At 37.8% G+C, this 8513-nt stretch overlaps 1 long non-coding RNA gene across 1 annotated transcript; it reads right to left on the minus strand.

Annotated features, from left to right (window-relative positions):
- Positions 1–789: 789 nt before the first annotated feature.
- On the minus strand, positions 790–8298 carry LOC139967497 (uncharacterized). Its single transcript, XR_011793016.1, has 2 exons — positions 6120–8298; positions 790–3528 (listed from the first exon to the last, which is right to left on the minus strand). It is a non-coding gene; the product is annotated as an uncharacterized lncRNA (long non-coding RNA).
- Between the last annotated feature and the right edge of the window lie 215 nt (positions 8299–8513).

An 8513-nucleotide genomic window follows, 5' to 3' on the forward strand; every position in this document is an offset into this window, starting at 1 on the left:
ACATGGTTTCCCATGATTTTACACCCCATTACCACAATTACTCACTAGTAGCACAAAAAGTAATTTACCATTGATTGCAAAATGCATTGAAGTTTCGATTACTTCATTGCAAAAGACTTCTGCTTAATCACCAGAAACAGCTATTATAATATAAATGTCCTGATTTCTACCATGAGATACGCTATCGTGTTTAAATGGTTTCCAGAGTTTGAAAGCTGGTGACCCAGATGACCTCTACCAAAATCAATAGAGATTTTCTATTCAATATAATGCATCCGCATGCCACTTATAAACAATCTCCATGCATCCTAACTTGAGATATAGTGTTTACACAGGTTTTCAGTGTTTGACATCTGGTGACCTCAGATTACCTTTGACCTCCACCAAAAAAAATATGCTTCTTGTAATCAATGTGGTATTTCTACACATTAAATATGAAATTGGTCTAACCTTCCCTTCTTGAGATATCGTGTTTACAAGCTGGGCGTCACAAATGCACACTCACACGCCATCATGAATGCAGAGGTTACGATTTTCATCGAAACCAACAAGCCAACTCACCTTTGTTTTAAGTCTTACTGCCCTAGTATTGGCATGGCTCCAAAGGTACACCTTGCAACAATTTTCATTGTGCTCACAAAATGTCAATTGTGTTCATTATGCTGCATAAAGATAAGGTGTAGATTTGAATCCTGACAAAACACACTCAGTTATTCACTGTACCAATCTCTCTTCCACATTGCTTACATTCAGACAAGAAGGACAGACAAAGACGATACAGAACATAGATTGCATGTTTATGGAGTAGGAAAGAGCTTCTCTTTCTGGAGCATTTGGTGGCCCTAAAGAGAGCCGGGGAACGGAAGAAGAAATATCAATAAGGGACAAATTTGGAAAGCACTTTATGTGCTACTCATATAGAGACTATTGGCACTATTTGAGTTGAAACTTTTGACATTCTGTCAAATTAAGAGCATTTACACTGGGGGCTAATACGTAGCAAAAGAAAGAGTCCATGAACGGTATACGAAGGCTGCTAAACTCCATCAGCGATGTTTGTTTATCCAAGAAAGAAACTTCACCAAGAGCTGCTGAGTTGTGACATCGTGGTAAGTTGTCAATTGATGAAGTGAATATTATATGAATTATTGCAGCTTAAGGCAGCAACTTTCCAAGCTTTTTAAGACCAGCCATTAACAGAAAGAAAAGAAAAAAACCTACAAGAGAGATGCCAAAAATACCACCTCGAGAAAAAAAATCAACCTTATCATTGATTATGCTTACTTCATCTGCTTTGCATTAGTAAGGAAAGTACAAAATTCAAACTATTTTGACTTGTGTCGGTAAGGCTAAAGCAAGTCCAACCAACATCACAAAAGCTTAATGAGAAGTCAAATAGCTAGATACTTAAATTGATAATTAAAAAGGCTGGTTCAGACTTAAAAAGGGGTCTTAATGTAATAACTATCTTAGTGTGCATTTGAACATGCACTCATGTAAAGAAAGAATATTGAAGTCAATCTGGAATGTAAATTTAAAATCCAATTAAACAATTAGTCTTGACCTGGCATACTTTCATTACAAAGTTTCTGATTAAGCTAATTCCTTTGATTTCTAATTGAAGATTTACAAATTGCACAAGAAAATATTGAAAGTGTCTTCTGTTTAATACTGAGCAAAGATGGAGAATCAATTGAATAGATTCTTGGCCCTGCCGATAACTGGCTCGAAGTTACTTGTTTGGTCATAGCACCATCAGTATGAATTCATAATCTACTCATTCCTCAAGAAACCCTATATACAAAACCCTCTTCCTCTCTGTACACTTTCTTCTTGGGACTTAGTACACTGTTCTGTACAACAATACAAAGTTTTGATATCTCTGTAGATGAATACATATGTGCTACCATGACATTTCAAATTCCTGATACGTCTGTAATCTTCATTAGCCAATTTTAACTCTTATCCTAACATTAAGAAATCCACAAGATTCTTAGCAGCAACCTGAAATAACCTTTGTATATATTGTTCACACCAAACTTTAAGCTACAAATGTCACTGGTGGTACTAAGATACCTTTCAGACTCCTAACAACTGTTTGAGCTTTCAAACAGGTCTTGCTGACTACAACACTATCTAGAGTGTTCCTCTCAATTCTTGATTTGACACTTGGATGGTAGCACCCTTCTGTCCAAATCTAACTATAGCCAAAGGTTATTTCAAGTTAGCTGTAACATTTCTGAAAGAAGTAACAGATTCATCAACAACGTAGACATACTAAATGACAACTGATTATTACATCTTTCACTATATTATAAGTGGCTTCACTTGAAAAAAATCAGTTGCAAAATAGAATGTAAGCTTTTCTGTGAAACTCTTTCCATGAGCTGAGCAGAATAAAATATGCATGTGCACTGGCAATGACTGCCAGATTCACTATCAAACGGTTTTGCAGGAAACCTGCATTACGCTATTCCACCATTGCTGATGATGATGATGATACTGCTAATTCTTTCTGCAGTTGATCAGTGCGATTAGTTAAGTAACGTAACCAAGCTATATACAGGCTATTTACATAAGTGGTTTGCAAAGCCACTGATATTCCACTGATTCCAAGATGCTAAAATCAAGAATTGTCTAAAAATGATGAACAATATCAACATCTATCTCTAAGAGCAAAATGGAATTTGAATTCCAATGATGAGAACTTTTGCAGTACAAGGCTTTTCATCCATTCAACCTCACAACAAGAATCTGCAGAATACCAATGTCAGTTTGCTTCTATGGTCGACTTCCCACAATTCTCCAATTAGCTACCTAGTAAGTACTCAAACTCCATCAAAGTACTAACCAACCTCTCAGAAAAAAAAAGTATCACAACTTTCTTACATAATTACAAAGATCTCAGTAAGAATAGAAAAATAGTTAGTGGCTTTGGCCTTTTTGCTTGGAATAAAATGGCAAGTTATTATCTTGCACCCTAAGATTGAAGCTTCCAATCACTCAACTTTCCACTTTCAACAGAAACTTTAGCTCATCAGTCATTTTTTGGCAAGGCACATGCATGGAAGGCTTCAGTAAGGAACTGTTATCATTCCTAGCAAGGGATGAAGGTTTCTGTTGAGCTCCTCTCTTAACAGTCAATTTATCTCCTGATGGACCAGCTCTCCCTAACCAAGTAGACGGTGGCATAGGAAGATTGTGTGGAGAAGGAGCCTCGCTAAATTTTGCACCAGCATAGCTATCTTCTTCAACTTTAATCAGCTCAGAATCTGACAGTGACTCCTTTACTGCTGGACATGTAAATGATACACGCCGTTTACTTCCAGGGCCTGGAGAACATCTCTGGTGTTTGAAGTCTTTTGGTACAGACTTGGCAGATGGAGGAGTACCATGACATTTTCTGTTCTTCACTCTATTGGGCTTTGTAGTGGATACATGGTGTCCATTGAGACCATGCACTTGAATGGGAGCCATACTGGCAGTAGGACTCATTTTACCCGAGTAAGAAAGAGAAGTTGTTCCTTCCTATGATGACAAATAAAACAGAAAATATGACTCAATTTTTGCACCATTCATGATCACTTACATGCATGCCATGCCTCCTGTAAATGCACTCAATGCAACAGAATCCAATTGACAAATGACAACAAAGACTGATCATCTAGCAACCATACATACCATCGGCTCTTAAACAGCAAATTTGAAGATATCTTTCACCTATTTTCATTTGGGCAAACTATGGCACATACAGCCAAATTTGTGACTGTGCTGAGGTAAACATTTTTTTGGCTAGGAAAGACCATTTGGGCCTACCTGTAAAGCCTCATTATGCATAAAATCTTGTGAGTCTAGAGAATTGTTTTTGTTTACTATTGTAAAATTTGATCCATTTGCAAAGTTCATGTCAACAAAACATTTAAAATAGAAACACATTCCACGTTTGTGTACAAACTGTATTTACCTAGATGTATTTCATCCAATCAACCATTATATTTATGTTTGTCGCAGATTTCAACCCTTCAGGACTAACCCTAATCCCTCTCCCACAAATAACACTTCCTGAGCCATTCAAAGAATAATCTTATAATTCATTGGTGGTGTTAAAAATCAACACTGAATCCATGATTTTCTTTGCAGTTCTTTAAAAGATATCAAATTTTGGAGTACATTTAGTAGGGGTTTCCACTTGTAACTTTTATCCTCACCCGAGCCCCAGAAGCACTGCGCATATCAGTAGTGGGCTACATACTTCTTATCAAACCTTTTTGAATGTCACATGGTAGTTCTTACATTGTGGATGTCCACTGTTTTATTTGAAGGTCTGAATATACAAAGTTTACAAATTTTGATTGTGTAAAAGTTGCTTGGATCTCAGTCAAGACTTTTTGCAAGCACAACACAGGTGTCTGTGGGTATGTTCAATTTTCATTGTGCTTCATGCACTTGTACAGTGATTAACAAGTGAATTTGACTTTAATGCATGACAAAAGAAGTTGGCAAATTTGAATGTTGGTAGCCCAACAAGGTTGCTCGGTCATGAAGTAAGGTAGCCTGAATACGGTAAACTCTGTCGCACAGGATTTGTCGATTTGTCCTATGTGTAATCGTATGTAATTCTGTGTAGTGCTATGCAAGTCTATGAGGCCCTAGTCCCATGTAGGCCTAATCTGTAGCTGTAACTTATGCCTAAGTATATGGATTCCAAATTTCCATACATAGGGCCCCATTGGAAATGGGCCGACGTTCTGTCAGCCTAATGGGTTTAGCTCCTGTTACTCTTTTATTATTTTCATTTCCGTCCTTTGTCTTTTATGTCTTTGTAATATTTTTGTATTTTGAACTGAGTGCGAATAAAACAAACAAACAACAAAAATAAGTGTTTTGTACTCTGTTGTTGTAATCATTATAATTCTAGTTTGGATAGCATGCTTACATTCCAGGGATGTGTAGCTCACATACATCCCTGGAAATTTGATTATGTTAATTAACTGCCACTAGTCATGTGACTAGGCTAGTTACTAAGTAGTGATTGTGTCTTGTACTGCAGTACTACACTAGGCTACTCGCATATACTTACTGACCGGGTATATATACTGAATAAGAGAATTGTTGTGAAACTTTAGCCTTAGGCTACCTAGATTAGGCCTACTAATCCAATGACAACCCAGTCTTATCTCCAACTTTGAACAGGAACAGTGTTCATTGTCAGCCCCGGTCTAATCGCAACTTTGCTTATCCCAACTGATCCTAGAAAGGAAAATATTAGCCCTAACGTTTGGCTACACCCAGACCTAACGGTTGGCCTCAACTCAGGTATAATTTGTTAAGTTAAGCCATTGTGTATGCTTTTCATTTCCGTCCTTTGTCTTTTATGTCTTTGTAATATTTTTGTATTTTGAACTGAGTGCGAATAAAACAAACAAACAAACAAAAATAAGTGTTTTGTACTCTGTTGTTGTAATCATTATAATTCTAGTATGGATAGCATGCTTACATTCCAGGGATGTGTAGCTCACATACATCCCTGGAAATTTGATTATGTTAATTAACTGCCACTAGTCATGTGACTAGGCTAGTTACTAAGTAGTGATTGTGTCTTGTACTACAGTACTACACTAGGCTACTCGCATATACTTACTGACCGGGTATATATACTGAATAAGAGAATTGTCGTGAAACTTTAGCCTTAGGCTACCTAGATTAGGCCTACTAATCCAATGACAACCCAGTCTTATCTCCAACTTTGAACAGGAACAGTGTTCATTGTCAGCCCCGGTCTAATCGCAACTTTGCTTATCCCAACTGATCCTAGAAAGGAAAATATTAGCCCTAACGTTTGGCTACACCCAGACCTAACGGTTGGCCTCAACTCAGGTATTATTTAAGTTAAGCCATTGTGTATGCTTTAGTTAAAGTCTCACGTATACTCAAACTTAGGCATATTACTACATCTTAACTAAGACTATTTAGAATTTATTGTAATAGATTTAATAGCAATGTTAGGCCAACCCAACTGGTCATGCCTACTCGTATTCGTAAAAGTTCCTACTGACACTAGGCCTAGCCTAGACCTAGGCTATATTGAAATCAAAATAAATAAATGGTGGTGAAATTACCGGAGGAAAAGTGATGTGACAAGACGGCGAGTACTGGAAACTCCTTCTTGAAGTGAGAAGAAAACAATCTAGTATGTGGTGTTACAAAAAAAGGGGTGAATTATGTGAAAATGGGTCTAGGGTTATCCCTCTTGGGCAAGAAATTGCGGCCACAGCCTGAGACTTTACCGACGTTTTCCTTAAAATGACCTTGCTATCTAGCTATATACCTTCCGTGTATTTCGTTGTTGCATACAGTGTACTATAATTGTGTGTTTATCAGATTCAGCTGTTGACTTTTCCCTCCAATGAGAGCGGTAAATGCTGATCACATGATTGAAATAACCAATAGGAGAGTTGAAATGATAAGGTATATTTGCATATCTAAATATATCGACTGTTGCTAATGCGGCAAACGGGAACTGACGTAAATCCATTGCCTTTACAAGTTGAAACTGTTTACATATTACAAATTAGGGGATTTCTAAATACCTTACATGATACAATCGCGGTATTTTTAACAAAGTGTATTTTCCAAATTGCGAAATCATGGTAGTGTTTCCCTATGGTGAAAACTTGCATACATAAGACAATTTACCAGCCAAAATCTGTCCGAGGGCAAAGGTGTTTCACAGGTTTCTGAATGTAGACTAGAACCAAGTCATGCACCAACTACTATAAGGTGATGTAGGCCTATGTCTTCTGAAGATGCAGTAAGTTTCTTACTGCATCAAGTTCAGTGATCAATGTAAGGGGTGTGAGCATGTGGTTGAGAATGGTCCGTTCCCATGGCTCTTAAAAACAATTTGTGTGACTTTTCTTCAAATAGTATCGGTGATTTAAATTACTTCAAAAGTTACAACTATAATAACCTTTAATCTTAATTAAAAAATCTCAAAGGGAAGGCGGATAGCTCCTCCACGTAGACCCCTCCACCCGTCATTCGGGAGGTTCGCTAACATTTTGATGATGTAAATAAATGTCACCAAGCTAAACAGATTTTATAACAGTAATCCCGATATAGTCGCGCTTTTTAGAAAGTATATCTCTCCGTTGGAATATCACCATCGGTAGGTCAATTGTCTTCCCAAGCCTGAAATCATGCAGGGGGCAGGGGGCGGTACCACTACACTCAGGATTGCGACTAAGTTTGGCTTGTGGTGTAAGGAGCGGCTATACCTAAACCAAAACGTTCACAAGAACTCTGTGTACCTCTTTCGGCGGAAGTAATGAAGATGCGGCAACTGCACTTCCTCACCGTATGTCAGTATCCATGCAGATATATTACCATATTAAACGGCTTTTCGAAAAGACTGCTTTAAATTTTGAAGCATGTCCTTTCAGGCTATTTAATGATCGAACTAGTGTAACATAGGGATGTGATAAAATGCGCACAGGCGAGTTCCCTCAACTTCCAAGTTTTTTCTTGTCATCACTCAGGCTGACATGTTGTAGTACTCGAGTCCGTAGTCACGGTACATTCTTTGGACCGGCGTTCTCAAAGGATTGTAATCGCATGTTCTCGGATATGTTACAAACATACAGAAAATTGCTTTTATTCACACACCTACGGTATAGGGTAGTTTCCTTGTGACAATATATGCAGTTGTCTACGGTGTAATGATCAAGCAACGACAACTCTTTCTGCATACATGCCTGCATGCATAACTGCTCGATCGTATATCATTATGTAAATCAGTTCCTTTGAAATAGTTAATGAAGTTGGTTGGGTACATGACAGTTTTCCTTTACATTACCTACTTCAAGGGTTCTAAGGCTAGATGAAACTTAACTTTAAACTTCAATTTTTTTTAGCTTAGTGCAGTTATTTAAAGGGTGTGAAGACTCGCGCACAAAGAAACGTCTCATGCCGGTAATCTGACCTAGTTTCGAATGAGGTGTAACAGAAGTGTTAGACACCACCATCGATCCCAGAAAATACACACTCAGCTTGCTACCGTCGGTAATTAGACACTATAGTGTACAGTCAATACATACAGCTACGGTCAATAGTCTCAATACCCACAACACAGTGTACATAGCAGCGATGGACATCTCAGGTCTATATAAAAGATAACAAGGTATCACGTTTCACGTTTCATTAGTGTCTGCATTTTGTAGCGACAAGAAGAAAACTTCACTTGAAAGCAACGGAAAGTTACTTTTTTCAGAGCGCGGCACGCGGTTTGGGGCGAGTCTTCAATGCCAAGTTAAGTTCAGTTTATAAGCTAAGTTTAGCTTACTGCAGGGTATTGTTCAATTCAGTTTAGATTAGTTAAGTTTAATTAAGCTTAGTTTAATTTACATCAGTTTCGTTCAGCTTAGTTCAGTTCACTTCTGTGAATCCCAAGGGCTAGGAAGCCAACAGTAAATTCCATCTTGTTTTCTGTTTTTCCTGTTATTTATCGGAAGCTA

This window comes from Apostichopus japonicus, chromosome 5, assembly GCF_037975245.1.
Source record: "Apostichopus japonicus isolate 1M-3 chromosome 5, ASM3797524v1, whole genome shotgun sequence".
Lineage (NCBI taxonomy): Eukaryota > Metazoa > Echinodermata > Holothuroidea > Aspidochirotida > Stichopodidae > Apostichopus > Apostichopus japonicus.